The following is a 16,730-nucleotide window of genomic DNA, read 5'->3' as shown; positions in this document are numbered from 1 at the left end:
AAAATACAGGTATTTTCAAAGCGCTTCTTCGCATGCGAGCTGATTGGGGAGATACATATCTGAAGAACCATTTGGAAAGTTGCCCCAGTAATGCCTCGTATTTAAGCCCAGATGCACAAAACCAAATTATAGAAATTTGTGACGAAATTATCAAAGAAAGCCTAGTTGAAAAAGCAGGCTGCTTCTCCGTATTTGCTGACGAAACGACGGACATCGCCGGAATCGAACAGCCTAATGTTTGTGCAAAGTACCTAAGCAAGGATGCCAACGACATCGAGGGAGTGTTTTAGATTTTAGCACCGGAATAGATGCCCATCTCTCATTGCGACTGCAGGTTCTATGTAAATGTGTACGAACTGTTCCAGATTCTAGTCACCCTTCCAGAGACCACTGCCAGCGCAGAGAGAATATTTTTTAACAAGAGTTTATTAAAAAACAGCTACTTGCGCTCTACAATGTCTGTGGAACGCATGGTTAGACTGGTGCTTCTATACACCCACAGAGACGTCGGCATCAACGTGTCCGAAGTCATTGACCGCTTCGCTCAACTTCCCCGCCAAGAGAAGTTTGTCCTTTAGATAGCGAAGCAGCAAAAATCAATGCAAGTAAAAAGCTCTATTCCTTCAGGTCCATAAGCTCGCAATTCGTTAGCTTTTAAAACTGCAGAAATTTTAGCCGTTTATTCTAGCAGTTAGCATCATGATCAAAATTATCGATCATGCGAATACGAAAATTACGTCAACAACCAATTTTGACCGACCTTGCTCATTGAAAGCCCGGCCCACGATGCGTTTGCCAAAAACACGCTCGGATATTGGGTAGGTGAACTTGCCGCATAATCTGTGGCTTTCGTTTGTCCTTTTCTTTCCTTTTTGGCTACCTGCTTTTATTTCTTTTTTGAAACGAAGCAACAGCCTCCTTTAATTTTGGGTGCAGAATAATTGTTACCGCTGTGCAGGCAGTTAAATTACACATTTTCGTACTGATTTCTGCATTATTCCTCTATTATTCTACCTGTATGGTGCTGTCGCGACCCCTGCATGGCCCGAGTACATATCACGATGTCTGCGATCATGGTTTTGTTCTTGCCTACATCATCTGTCTTTCTGTGCGCAAAGTTTACTATGTCTGACTCCGCAACCTGTTTATTTGTCTTGTTTGACGCATAATATACAGTGACGTTTGCTAAAATACGTAGATTTATTGGAGACTTAGACGAACATTTAAATATCTTCTTGCGAGGTGTTGTGTATACAAGCAGTGAACTTTGTTCCTAGCGACTCTTTTTTGCCCTTAGCGAGTTCTATCTTCGCATTTGTATATTCCATTCTATCTTCGCATTTCTAATGTATATTTTGCAGAACTCCTACTTTTATGTGACTGCCACAGATACGAAGATGAGAGTATTGCCATTCGGACGGCTTTGGGGCACTTAGACGACAGGTTTTTTACGGAGGAAAATATCTTGGGCGCGTGGCCTCGCGCGTCTGCTATGTGCAGGGCTACAAAGGCGCTGCTGTGTTTTTTGAAGTGCACAAGCCTGTATGACCGCCTGTGACGAAACTCAGCGATGAACGCTTAACTGTAAATTTGCAACGTGTGAACTGTGAAATCCTCTCTTCCTTATCTTTCAATCCCTTCTCCCCCTTCCCTCGCCAGGGTAGCCTACCGGGCTCAGCATGGTTAATCTCCCTGATTTTCCCTTATGACTTCTCTCTCTCTCTCCTACTTTTTTTGTACTCACTGTTGCGAGTATCATCTCGGTGTAATTACAATACACGACCGGTAACAGCTGCTCCTGCGCAATCTATTGCAACGAGGGACAGCGTCATTGAGGTTTTTTCCTGGCCGTTGCATATGTGCAAAAATGTAAAGAAGGTTCTTGAATGGCGAAGATTCATCAAAATATTTGTCCTCAACTTATTCATTAGATGGCCTTTACGTTCTTCATATCAACTGTATACACTGCTTTGCTGGTTTCGAACTCATATAGTTCTAATGTCCGTGTGATGTTTTCTTTCCTTATAAAATAGACAAAAAAAAAACGCAGCCGCATTGGTATCAGTTATTTCTGCCAGAATTTTTAGGACATATGAATGTATTCTTTTCTGAAAAAATACATATTTTACTTGACAGTGCGTAGCGTTCAATAATTCGTTTGCAGCATCTAATATACAATGGCATTGGCAATACAGTTATTATTCATGTATTTGATTCCTCGACAAATTCTATAAGGAGGAGGCCGTGCTCCAACCTCCAGCCCCCCCCCGAACAAAATTTCTGGCTACGCCACTGGAGCTTACCACTGTCGTTGAAAAGAAAAGTGTACAATCATTGCATTCTACCGGTGCTAACATATGGAGCAGAAACTTGGAGGTTAACAAAGAAGCCCGAGAACAAGTTAAGGACCACACAAAGAGCGATGAAACGAAAAATCTTAGGACTAACGTTAAGAGACAGGAAGAGAGCGGTGTGGATCAGAGAACAAACGGGGATAGCCGATATTCTAGTTGACATTAAGCGGAAGAAATGGAGCTGGGCAGGCCATATAATGCGTAGGATGGATAACCGGTGGACCATTAGGGTTACAGAATGGATACCAAGAGAAGGAAAGCGCAGTCGAGGTCGGCAGAAAACCTGATGGGATGATGAAGTTAGGAAATTTGCAGGCGCAAATTGGAATCAGCTAGCGCAAGACAGGGGTAAGTGGAGATCACAGGGAGAGGCCTTCGTCCTGCAGTAGACATGAATAGGCTGCTGCTGCTGCTGCTGCTGCTGCTGCTGCTGCTGCTGCTGCTGCTGCTGCTGCTGCTGCTGATGATGATGATGATGATGATGATGATGATGATGCTGCTGCTGCTGCTGCTGATGATGATGATGATGATGATGATGATGCTGATGAAAGCATAATTCCTATTATGCCTCCATTTGTTATACCAGTATTCTTTTGTTTTAAGTATTTCCAAAATTTGTGTCGTCATTCATGGACAGATAGGCTGATTATAAGAACTTCGAGTGTATTTACTGCGACACTCATTTATCAATCAGCTAATTAAGTTAATTAAGTTGGAAAACTCTATGTGTACATTATCTTTGTACACTTGTTCAAAGTCGGCCTCAAGGATTTTATCTCTAAACTTCTTTCAATCTAATCTAGTCATAAGCCTCCCGTCATCTTTGTTCTTTAGACTTTGGCTGTGAAATGCCGTGAAGATAGGCACATGGTCTGAAAGAGGTAGATTGTACACTCCAATTTCAATTCCGGACTCGATGTTCGTCAATGCATGATGAAAACAGTAGCCGTAGTGCTTGTTACACGCGTCGGTTGACATATTAAATTTCTGAAATTTAACGATTTAAGGAGGTAAGAATAATCCTTGTGTATTGGATTAAGTACATCAATGTTCACGTCACCAGCGATTACAACCTGCGTAGCTTGGAAGTTTCGTAAGCAAGATAAAATTTATTCCACTTTAACGAGAAAACTACCAAGGCTCGCGTTGGGAGGTCGATAGACCACGCCTACAATATAACCGGTTTCTATTTTCACAAACAGCACTTCAATATCGAAGGAAGAGAAAGTAGTCGCAGGCAGTATTGTAATATCGAGATTATTTTTCACAAAAAGGGCGACACCGCCTCCTCGATAACGTGACACACGCGGGCGGAATATTAATCTGTACCCTAGCATATCTATGATTTCATTGTTCGAAAGCCAAGTTTCACTTGTTGCAATGACGTCATACAAAAAGTTTGTACCGACAGAAATGAGATCCACAGGTTTAGGTTTTTCTTAAACTGCGTATGTTGCAGTGAAATATGCGCCGGGGTGGCTCAGTCAGCTAAGGCGTTGCGCTGCTGAGCACGAGGTCGCGGGATCGAATCCCAGCCCCGGCGGCCGCATTTCGATGGAGGTGAAATGCAAAAATGCCCGTGTGCTTGCGTTGTAGTGCACGTTAAAGAACCCCAGGTGGTCAAAATTAATCCGGAGCCCTCCACTACGGTGTTCCTCATAATCAGAACTAGTTTTGGCACGTAAAACACTAGAAAAGAAGTTGCAGTGAAATATGGTCGCATTTTTATTCAAACAAAGGTAATCAATTTGCTTTGACGTGTAAGCCATTTTGATTTTAAAGGTTGCATCTGTCAGGCAGCCCAAATATATGGGATCACACTATTTGGGCTAAATCTTCTTCACTTGTAAGGTTGATGACCCCAGAATTATCTGTCTTCCGCATAAGTACTTTGCCATCCGATACCCAGGTGAATTTCCACTTTTGCTCTCACTTCATTTGGATGGCCTTGGCGAGTAGTGCCTTATATTCTGGGCATAGATGTTCGTTCACCTACAGCGGCTGAGCTTTTTCCGCACCAAGCATTGCTGTTGGTCTTTTTTTTTTCTTGCGGCTTGTAGGATCATGTCGCGCTTTCAGCGTGAATTAAACCTGACAATGACGTTGGCTGGTCCATCACTCCTTGTGCGCACACGATGAATGGCATCAATGTCTCCATCAACAAGATCAACATTAAAGAATGTTGCAATCTTTTGCATACTCTCGTCAAGAACCCCATTTTCAGTGCAGGGCATGCCTTTCAATTCAAGATTGTTCCTACGACTGTACTGTTTCAGTTCAGTCAGTTGCCGTCGTGTTTCTTTAAGTTCTTTGTCCAGTCGCTTGTTTTCTGTTTGAAAAATCAGGCTTTGTTTCTGCACCTGAGAAAGTTCTTGCCGGAGGTTTACAATTTCTTGCTTGAACTCTTCAAAGCTAGTATTGATAAAGCCCATTGAAGCTGAAGCTGATTTGAGCTCTGTTTTTATGCTGTTTGATCAGTCGACATTTTTCATTTATGCTTTTACTTCTGACAAAACTTCCGCAAATTTCGCGGTCATTTTCCTCATAGTCTTAACAACCTCCTCGATAGATCTAGGTGGTTTGTCTCCAATAGACTTAGTGAATTGTACGAGAGCGTCACTTTTTACACTTTCCATGATGCAAAGCAAAATACCAACAGTACATCAACGAAAAGTGCACATCAAACAAGGGTGTAATACGGCAACAGAGAGCAGTTCAGCGGCCGCAATATACTAAGTAGAAACAGTAAAAAATGGCCGTTCGCCCACCTGCAGGGGTGAAAAGACAGTGGTTTTAGCATCGTGCTGTTGACACGGCTGCCGAACCACTCTGATGAATCGCCGGGTATCCATGCTGCTTATATAGGTGCGCAGAAGGCCCTGCCACGCTGGATGCGGCCTGATAGTGAATCACAGTTGACTGTAGTACGCCTGTGTGCTGGTCTACTTGTCTGTCTCTGTCACCTCTGGTAGCCACACCATGCTAGGAAAGCCTGCAGGGGTGAAAAGACAGTGGTTTTAGCACGTCGTGCTGTTGACACGGCTGCCAAACCACTCTGATGCTGAACCACTCCGAACCACTCGGTTAACCTCCCTGCCTCCTGTTTTTCTTTTTCCGCCTCCTCCTCCTCCTCTTATAGATTACATCTGTTAGGGGCGAAGCTCCTTACGCCGTGGGTCAGTCTCTCCTCCGTCGTAGCCACCTCGTCTAGTTCGTGAAGTGATCACTAGATGACGTTGGTGGCGCTAGCTCCATTCAGATGTATGGGAGCGCATAGTGTGATGAGCAATCACTAGATCATCTGATGGAGGCGATCGTTCGACATGTTTCGATGCAGTGCGATGGGAGACCGCTAGGGGTGAGAGCTATAAAATGCGCTCGCTCTTGGCGCGCTTCCTCTTTCGCTCGGAGTCGATGCGCCATATGGAAGACAAGGCGGCGGAGCGGAGGGCACGGAAAGTGGCTGCAGCGCGCGCTCGCAGACAGAACCTGGAGGTGAGAGCCCGCGAAGCCGAAGCTGCACGGAGGCGCCGAGAAACGGATCCCGACGTTCGAGCCCGCGAAGCAGAAGGTGCACGGCGACACCGAGAAGCGGATCCAGAAACTGTGAGAGCCCGAGAAGCGGCGAGGGAACGCGCGTACAGGCGGGCGGATCCCGAGGATGTGCGAGCGCGGGAAGCTGCTGCCAAGCGCCTCAAGCGAGCTCTGCCCGAAGGCGCAGATGCGCGTTTCAAGCGCGACTTTCTAGACAACAGTTTCGGCCATAGCTGCGATGTCTGTGACAGATTGTGGTTTGCCAACAACCTCGTCATGGTATCGGCCATCAGGAACGAGCAGGCTCGGGGCAATGCCATCGCCGTTCTCCAGCGCGAGTTCCCCGCCGGCAGCGGTGAGTACAAGATATACTCTACCTGTAAAGATTGGTTGGTGGCGGAGAAAGTGCCTCCCACGAGCGTCACATATGGGTACCGATACCCGCCCAAACCGGACCACTTGCCCCCGCTCAACCCGGTCGCAGAACGTCTCATCGCTCCTCGTTTGCCGTTCATGAGCATAAGGCGTTTGACGCACGGGAGCGGACAGTACAGTATAAAGGGGCAAGTGGTGAACGTTCCGATAAACGTTCCAAATACAGTTCAGTGCCTGCCTCGAAACGTACCTGACGAGGCGCGGCCATCGACGTTCATCTCAAGCGCCGGCTCGTATCTAAACCGTCTTACAAGAAGGGCCTCGTCAAGAAACGCCACGTGCATGAGTGGCTGAAACACCTGGAGCGGTCTCCACTCTACAAGTACCTGAATATCAAGATTGATTGGAACCGCCTCGTGCACCTGGACGATGAGGATGACGTGGACGACGCCGAAATCGAGCCGACGCCAGAAAAGCCGTCATTTGGAAGGGACAACGGAAGCCAAACCTCATCTAAGAAAATGAATAAAAGTTCCTATATAACCTCACACACTGGTTCTCACGTCTTTCATGATGATGTAATGGGCGAATTTTCACGGAAGAGTCATGAACCTCCGGAGCTTCGCCCACTCATCATCATTCACCCCGTGGATCATCATCACCATCATCAGCCTATATTTATGTCTACTGCAGGACGAAGGCCTCTCCCTGCGATCTCCAATTACCCCTGTCTTGCGCTAGCATATTCCAACTTGCGCCTGCGAATTTCCTAACCTCATCATCCCACCTGACTTTCTGCCGTCCTCGACTGCGCTTCCCTTCTCTTGGTATCCATTCTGTAACCCTAATGGTCCACCGGTTATCCATCCTACGCATTACATGGCCTGCCCAGCTCCATTTCTTCCGCTTAATGTCAACTAGAATATCGTCTACCCCCGTTTGTTCTCTGATCCACACCGCTCTCTTCCTGTCTCTTAACGTTACTCCTAAGATTTTTCGTTCCATCGCTCTTAGTGCGGTCCTTAACTTGTTCTCGAGCTACTTTGTTAACCTCCAAGTTTCTGCCCCATATGTTAGCATCACCAGAACATATGTTAGTCACTAGAACAGGAATTCATATGGTGAACTAACATCACCTTATGTTAGTTTCACCAGAACAGGAATTGGCCTCCCTGGTGCAGTATTCGGCCACTACCTCACTGATGACTCCGACAATTAACCCCGTGGATATGCTGCTTCAATTTTTTCTAATCGCCTTGAGACAGGTAAAATAAGGCCATTATTTAAAAAAGGTGACCGTAAGTGCTTGAGTAATTATCGTCCTATCTGCATTTTGCCTTTCTTTAATAAGGTGATCGAAAAACTAATACACAATCGCGTAACTAAACACTTATCCAAATTTAACCTTTTAACTCCTCATGAATTTGGTTTTCGTGAGAATTTGTCAACTGAACTAGCGCTCATTACTTTTACTGAGAGGGTTAATTAGCCATCGATCAAGGCCGTGTTCTCTTTGTTGATTTCAGTAAGACGTTTGACACAATTAACCATCGTATTCTTTTAAGTAAACTTGAATATTATGGCATTTCTGGGCCGCCTTCACAATCACTTCGCAACTACCTAACGGACAGACCATATATAGTCGACGTTAAGGGTGTCTTCTCCTCATCAAAAATTGTAAATACAGGCGTCCCTTAGGGATCAATACTTGGGCCACTTTTATTTCTCATATTCATTAATGATTTGCCAGAAATATTAACACATGCGCACTTCCTTCTTTATGCTGATGACACCATTACGTTCGCATCTGATAAAAATTTATTCGTATTGCAAGATAAATTTAACGCTGACCTACGGGATGTTTATTCATGGTGTGTAAAACACAAGCTAACCATTAACCCATCAGAGACAACATTTATTCCCATAGCAAAAACCAGCGTCTTCCAGTGCCTTCCAGTGTGAAACCAGCGCGTTTTTTGAGACTGGATGGCACTGGGGACGCTCGCGCACGCTGGGAGCCACTGGGAGTCACTGCGACACTGATGATATCGCTGGATAAGAGCTGGGTCACACTGGACGAGACGCTGGTTTCACTGCTATGACGCTGGGGCGCACTGGTGTGCGCTGTACACACGCTGGAGTTCGCTGGCTCGTACTGGAAACTGCGCTGGTTTCGTTTGTGCCGCACTGCTGAAGTATAGACGCCGTTGAATATTAAATACTGGATACAATTTTATGGGCAAGTACTAGTCTCCTGTCCTAAATAGCGCTATAATTTGGGGTCATAAATGTCTGTATCGAGTCAGCTGTGTTGCCGCTTGGAATAAAGGTGAGTGAGCTGCCCATGCAAATGCGACACTGAAGATCTCTTTCGTTTTGTGCTTTTCCCTTTTGACTGTGCGGATAGCTGTATTCTGGAACGAAATTACGCAAACGCAGATAACGCATCATTTTCTAGTAGTTTGTACGCAACCGATGACTGCGAGTTGTCACATTGTTGTGCAGTCGACACGAATCCCAGCAGCCGTTCAGACGCGTTCGAAGGGACCTCAGGAAGCTTGCCGCTGATTGATATTATCGCACCGATAACAAAGCTGAGGCGATTCGCGTGCTTCCACTTTCCCTAGTGTACTAATAATAATAGTTAAACGGTTCTGAAGCTTAAATACTAATAAATAATAATAATAATAATAATAATAATAATAATAATAATAATAATAATAATAATAATAATAATAATAATAATAATAATAATAATAATAATAATAAAAGTCTAACCAGGACAAATCACTCTGTATTTCAGCTTTCCCATCGGTGTTTATAAGCAGACCATTCTTTCGTGTCTACGGTGTCAGCACAACAAGCGATGAGCGCCGATATGACGCGTTATAAACATACCTATATGTGCGGTCGCCGAAAGCTGTCACCCGCATTAACCGACCGCTTCTCTGACGGAGATATGTGACTAAACATACGCGTCGACTGAAAAGCATTGTCGGGCTATGGAAATGTTACATTACCTTTGCGCGAAGAATAAGAAACGGCTGTCGAAATCGGCAGTAACAGCCCGTACAACATCCCGGGTCGGCTGTTCATTTAAGGCTTTTTTCGTAGTTAATATACCAATCGCAAAAGCAAATCAGTGTTGCAATATTTCCAGGCATACTATGCAATACGGACAACAACCTTTTCGTTCATATAGAGACACAAGTTTGAGTTGCGGGGCGTTAACGCGTCAACCATGCTTTTGCGAGACGTCTGTGCAAAACTGAAAATGTGTCTGCGTGTTAACATGATAAATTATGCACCATCCATCCCAAACCGGCGCGGCGTAGTGGTAAGGTACTGGGTTTGGGATCAGTAGGTCATGGGATCGGATCCTAGTAGTACTTTTTTTTTTCTTGCATTAAAAGGCTCTGTTGCTTTTTGTACTTGGAAAAATGTATACGGTAGCCAGGCACCGCGTATTTCTCGCTGTAGAGATGCATTTCGCACCTGTACCCCGCGCCCAGCGCCTCCCAGTATGCCGCGCCTTGCCAGCGTCCCAGCATCCAGCGCGCGACACTGCGCCCATAGTCAGGCATGGCACTGGGCAGTGGATACTGGGTTTTGCAATAGGGATGGTATTCCATTCTTTAAAAAGTTTGCACATTGATTCTATTGTGGTGTCGCTAAATAATAATGTTGTTGCAAGATTCGCGTCTACTAAATTTCTCGGTGTAGCTCTGGATGAGAACCTAAAGTTCCAGTGCCATATTCAATCACTTATTAAAAAAGTCTCATTTGATATTCACATGATCATAAAAACTCGCTCTTTCTTTCAGCAAAACATTCTCATGCCTTCATATTACGCGTACATACACAGTCATTTCTTATGCTGCCTGTCATCTTGGGGTAATACATATGCCACACATCTTCATCAGGTAGAACTTTTGCAAAAGGAGGCGTTACGATTATTTGCATTCCAATCGTACACATCTCCCTCTGCTCCCATATTGCGTTCTCTAAATGTTTTGCTTTTGCGCGTGTTATTCAATCATAAGCTGTTACTACTTATATTTCGGCTTATAAATACCGAGCTTAGTATTTCAGGTTTTACTCGCTCTAGCCTCATCAGTAATAACAGCACACGATTTTCAGCACAACTCAATATTCTCCTTCCAAAAGCAAGAAGTAATTATGGGAAATTCACCGTCGCGTTTTCAGGCATTTCTCTTTGGAATTCAATGCCATCTGATATGAAGTCATCTACGTTTTCATTCAAGCGTAGAACAAAGGAGCATTTCATGAACACTTTATGTGACACATAGTATAAGCTGTGGGGTCTCACATGTGCTCATGGGATAAAGGAACGACAACACTGTAGTGCAGACAATCAAAAGGGAATTTATGGCACCTTTCATACACTAATACATGCTAGCCGAATTACTTCCAATCGAACATTTACATGGGCGGGCGACAAGTCAAGGAAGTCCGACTCACCGCGACCCGATAGCGAGCGAATACGTTCGCCCCATGCTCAATACCAGGAATTAGGGACATTTCGTACAGTTTCATTTTTTCGCCACCACGTGGCGTATCGACCTTAAAGAATTCGAAATTCCCGCTATGACGCATCTATGACGCACAACTAAAGAAAGCGCAATAAAAAGAAACACACCCTGAAGCTGTGGCTTCACCTCGGAGCTTGGAAACGAGCGCGCTTGTGTATCAGCGTTATCTCGAAGACGGCCAGCTACTTGTTCTACTGACAATGAATCAACGGTTTTGCTAGACACTTCGCCAGAAAGCTCGTCTGCATTCTGGAGAGATGTCTGATCGAGATAACGGCTCCCGCGAAGCTTCCGATGAATATATATTTTTTTCCTTGAGCAGACTTTTTATTTGTACACCACTGTGGCCACGGTCTTACGTATACGTCAGGGTTCTGTTTCATGGGTTTCCTATAAAACTGGCGTGATCCATTGTTTAAGAGGAAGCTTTAGCTCGGGCCTACCTTCGATGCCGGATTATCAAATACATGTAAAATGCAGGAATGCTTTCATGAGAAAACCGCTGAACCGATTTGAATGAAATGTGTTGCATTTAAGAGGGAAAGTTAAATTGCAGAGACTGCAGCAAATAGAATTTTTGTTTAGATAGTGTAATGTTTTCAAAGAATTGCAGGATGTTCGTAAATTTCAAAAAAATAGAAGCATGAAGTTTACAAATCGGAAACTCAGCCATTAAAAACAAATATGGCATTTCTATAAACTGCACCCGTTGGAGCATCAAAAGCGAACAATTTTTTTGCTTTAACTTAAAACTTACGTGAATTTGTTATAATGTTTGGAAGGGTTTTGCAAATGCAACATTCACAACATAGTGGTATATTTCAGGATGGTGTATGATATATGATTGCTATCCGCTTTCGATGTATTATTAGGTGCAGTTTACAGAATTCCGATATAATTTTTAGCTGCTGAGCTACATAGCTCTATACGCCAAGTTTTCTTTTTCGAAATTTGGCAATTCTTTAACATTTGACGTAAGAAAGGTAGACCAGCCTATAATAAAATATCCCTTTCGGCAATCACTATACTTCAACTTTTTTTTCTAAATTCAACATAACTCATCAAATTTGGTGCATTGGTTTCTCTGAGAAACTATTTCCGATTTCCTATGTATTTCGATAGGAGCCCCCAAGCTCAATGTTCCCCCTAAGTTCGAGCTTGAATAATATACTTGTTGGCAAGATACGTTTGTAAACGTGTGATCGTGGCCTAATGAGCTAGAGCACTGGAGTACTGAGCTCAACGGCAGAGGATATGTTTGCAAAGCGTCTTGGGAAGGAATAGGAGAAAAGAAAGGGAGCAGGCTGGTATGTTATTCAGAAGCCTGTCTGGTTGGCTAAAAATTACTAAATGCGTTGGTCGTCATACCACCTTCCGTGCCATCAGCATAATTTATATTTGATTCGCTAGTATTGTGCTATTATTGTCAATCAATCGAGATTAGAACACCGGTGTCATGGCATTGTATTCCGTCGCAATTCTTTATCGCCGTCACTTCAGAATCCTCTCATCGTCGTCATGCCGTCGTCCTTATATGCCTTCGTCGTTCTATCGACATCATTCCTACGTCGTAATTCCATAGTCGTCACTGAATGCGCTGTCGGCCTGCGGTCCTTGTTCTACCATCGTGAGGTAACATTGGCGAGCGATGGTCACAACAAATCGGGTCAATCAGGGAGACAGTGTATGGCCGCATATAGCCGAATCACTTGAAAATGAGGAGAAACACTACGGATTCTAAACAAAGATGTCTTAGCTAACATGGTGTGTCGCTTCTTGTTCGCTAGATTGTGTAAATGCTAATCGCATTAACTTCGATAATCATCTTAACATGGGTTCTGCAGGAATTCTTTCGTCTTCACGACACTAACGAACTCTTGTCCACATTGTTCCCAGCCTATTAACACCTCGAATTCCTAGAGGTGATCGTGCTCAGGCATGTGACGGACGACGCGAAGTTTGATGGAGGTAGCGGTATGATTTCGACAGCGGCGCCGCCTATCGACCAGGGGAAACACATTTGGGTGGGTGGGAATAGCGGCGAAAGGCACACTTCATGAGTTGCTAGACATCACAGATTTGAATCAACCTGACAAAGAGTTAGAAATATATGTGCATTACAGTCGCGCTAAAGAAATTGAAAACTATTGGATTGGTGCGAGACTCGCTGCAAAAACATTCATTAGACTGTCTCAGGTATCCGAGCTATCCTTAACGGGAATCAATGAGATGAGTTTCGATAGAGCTCGTTACATTTTTCAAGAGCGGAAGACGTGCCTAGAGGCAGAGTCGACTGCAATATTTTGTTGCTGCACAAAAATATCTAGATTTTCGGTATGATCGTTTTAACGGAAAAACAAAAATTAAATAAGTTTTCAAGAAGTACTTAGAGTACATTGATAAAATTGTAGCAAACAAATTCTGAAAAGTTAATTTGCAACTTTTTTGTGTCCTAAGGCACAGGGCAACGTACTACTGGTTTCCATTAATTTTCTTCGTTATATTTTCAAGCAAGTTGAATATTTTGCCGTAGGTTAATTCACAATTAGCCCAACTAATTAAACTGAGACTTTCAAGTGTATATTGTTCTTGGACAAATGCTTTAAGACTACGCGGATGCTGTAAAATTTCGCAGCATTGGGGAGGGGAATATGAAAAACAAAATAGAAATGCAAAGCACTTTATTGCCTCGTAAATTTTTATTTTGAATGCTATTTCCACTCGTTAAGTGGCGCGACCCTCGTGTTCGCAGCCTTGTATATGTTTTTGTAGCACTAGGTGCGTTGTCTGCGAATTTACGTGAATAAGCAAGCAGATCATACTTTAATCTGGCGGAGAAAAAAAACAAGGAAAGCCTACGTTGTAGATGCACTGTACTGAAACACAATTAGACAGAGTCTAAATTTGTATATATTTCTAAACAAGGGTGCCTAAATTGTCAATTGAAAAATTGACATCATTATAATGAAACCGAATAAAGCAATAAAGATGGCATGTTCCGCGTGAAAATATGATGAGCGTTAGCCTTGTGGGTCAACAATTTCTGTTTAATGAAAAAAAAAAAAGCTTCTAGTGGCCGTGTATTATCGTATTTCTGAAAACCAGTAACCAGCGTATCTAAATTTACATTCGCGCCAAAATTAGTGGCTCGAGTTCTATCGCTGTAGGTACATCCGAATAACTATATGAGATTAAAAAGTGAGATTTAATGGCGGGCGGTGGCTTGTATGGTAGTGTTCACCTATGCCTTCGCTATAGTATGTTGCCGCACACTTTAAAGCACGAGCATGGTGATCAACCGATGTGCTTTTTTACAACTTCATCCCTAAATGTAAGCCGGGGTTCTCCCACTCCCGGTGGTTGTTGCCAGCCTGATCCCTCCCTATTTTCCTAACTGTCCATTGCATGGTTTGTTTTCATACCAAATATTCACATAATAATCTGTGGGTGTTCGGCTAGTAATGAAATGTTTATTTCTCTCACAGTTAAATTATCAAGTAACCATAAAGAAGGGATGCAGGGCAAAAACTTGCTATAATGCAGCTTGAAGACCGCCCGGCGGCCGTTGATCACATGACAGTATCTTCACAATAATCGAGAACGCGAGCTAGCTTCGTAAAGGCAAAAGGGCTAATGGGTGGAACAGAACCGGGCCGGCCAAAGAATGGTACTTTCGGGCTCGGGCCAGGCCCGGACCTGAAAAACCGGCCCGTGCAGTGCTCTACTTCAGATAGTCTGATCAGCGGATTCCCATACTGTCACGTAGTAGTGACGCTGAAGTAAACAGTCGTAAAACTGTATATGACGAAACTGATTCTTTATTGGGCGAACATGTGCCCACAAAAGCAAGCTACACTCAAAGCACAACGAAAGCGGTGAACACAGTCGGCGATCGTCGCAATCTGATCAGCGGCGAAACGCGTCGGCTTTTATACATGAGTCATCGAAGGCCCCAGAATAACCCCTGGTACCCGCATCTCTTCCAGAAAGATCTAGGTAATTCGCCTCTCTCATACAATCAGATTACATGAGCGTCGGTGACAAAAGACAACGGATAGAAGCATAGATAACATTCGAGAAACTTCCCTTACATGCAGGCGCGTCCTGTGCCTAGCGATAACGTTTAACATTTTTAGCCGGTGAAAAGCGGTCACCGGTGAAAGATAAACATATATACGTGTCAATACCCTCGCCTTAAATACCTAAAAACCATCGTCCCGATGATACAAACAAGAAAGCGAAAACAAAACCACGCGTACAGAGAGAGAAAAAAAAGTCTCAGTTTCGCCCGAAAGGCTAAGCGTCAATTGCGATAGCAAATTAGTAGAGAGCTATTCGGAGTAGGGATAGTAGTTTTATCGGCTGCATAAACTTGAACACATCCGCTTACTAACTGAATTAACAAGCGTGGTGTCAGCGCACACAAGCAAACATGAATAGATCACACTGAATGACCGCATACAACGACTGTCAAAACGTTGGCAGCAATCGCAGCCGCCGCAGCGGGCAAGGTTCGTAGGGTCTATCGCTTCAAAGGAAACTGAGCGGCGGATGCACAGCGCATACAAAGGTCAGAGCCATGTGGAGATAGGAGACCGTGCGGGCGACGGCCACAGCCGGGCAAAGTACGGAGTTGTTGGCAGAGTAGAAGCTGCGCCCCCCCCCCCCTCCCTCCACGCGCTGCCTTACCGCTTTGTTGCTTTCGCGTGGGAGATAGAGTGGCAAGTTCCCCTTACGCCCGATTGCAAGATACGCCTTTGGTGCCGGAGCACAGCGTCGCCCTGCCTCCCTCCCTCCCATACCCCCACGGCCTTTCGCGCGACGGTCGCGTTTGCTTTCGGCCGTGCGTTCGCTCTCCGTGATAGCGCGCGCGTCCCCCCCCCCTCGCGCTTTCGCTCGCGCATACGGCGCGCGGCGACGATTTTATCGCCCTTGGAATCTATACGGAACCTCACGGCGACGGCGACGCCGACGGCAGAAATCCGGTTTAAGTGTCCATATAATTGCTATTGCAATAAAAGCAACAACAAACAATAACAAAGTAACAAAGTACCGAAGTTCGTCAGCGGGCGTAGAAAGGGCTAAGACGCACCACGTGGATGACTTCACGCGTAGAGTTTCTCACTATATTACCTAGAGGGAAAACTGGCGCTGCTGCGCTGTGGTATCCATGGGAATGCCGGTATATTGTGACTTCGGATTGGCATCGTTCTTGGAGAGCCAGAACGCCTTGAAGAAGCGCCTGGCTAGCACCGTTCCGTCTGTCACAATGATTCATTTCCTGCTAAAACAGCACGTAAATAACTGCTTTAGCTTTATTATTACACAAAAACATGTTTTGTTTAATTTTGAGGACATACTATTCAATGCAGAATTCTATGGAACGTAATAAGTATCAGCTGGCCGCTAAAGTTGGAGGGCAGACGATAAGATTCTCGCTCGCTTTGGAACAACTTGTCGTCTGTTCTTGCTTTTCTTCGCTTGATGATGCATTGCAGGTGAGTAAACTTTATTGAGAGATGTAATATGGGTGAATGAAAGCCTTTTATGTAGATTTTATTTTAAGAATGCGTTATTTGTGTAGCTATATAGACACGTTTTAGACGGAGCCTCGTACAACACCAGCCAACACAAGCCTCGCAGACACATATCCCGTCATTCCCATGAGGGCACGGCGCCCTTTAAGGAAATCGCATAGACGGTGGAGCCAGTTTACCCTCTAGGTGTTATAGTGAGAAACTCTGACTTCACGTCGTGCCCGGCGCCGCTGTGATTACGAAATGCCGTCTGGCACGACCTCATAGTCCAGTGTGCCAATACGTCGGATGATCTTATATGGTCCAAAATAGCGACGTAACAGTTTCTCGCTAAGTCCTCGTCGGCGTATCGGAGTCCAGACCTAAACACGGTCGCC

General features: G+C 44.6%; 1 pseudogene; it reads left to right on the top strand.

Annotated features, from left to right (window-relative positions):
• The first annotated feature begins 5,542 nt into the window (after positions 1–5,542).
• Positions 5,543–14,812, top strand: LOC125941853 (uncharacterized; annotated as a pseudogene).
• The last annotated feature ends 1,918 nt before the right edge of the window (positions 14,813–16,730 follow it).

This window comes from Dermacentor silvarum, unplaced genomic scaffold (assembly GCF_013339745.2).
Source record: "Dermacentor silvarum isolate Dsil-2018 unplaced genomic scaffold, BIME_Dsil_1.4 Seq478, whole genome shotgun sequence".
Classification (NCBI taxonomy): Eukaryota; Metazoa; Arthropoda; class Arachnida; order Ixodida; family Ixodidae; genus Dermacentor; species Dermacentor silvarum.
Note: the sequence above shows the minus strand (reverse complement) of the source record. Positions and strands in the feature narration are given on the sequence as shown.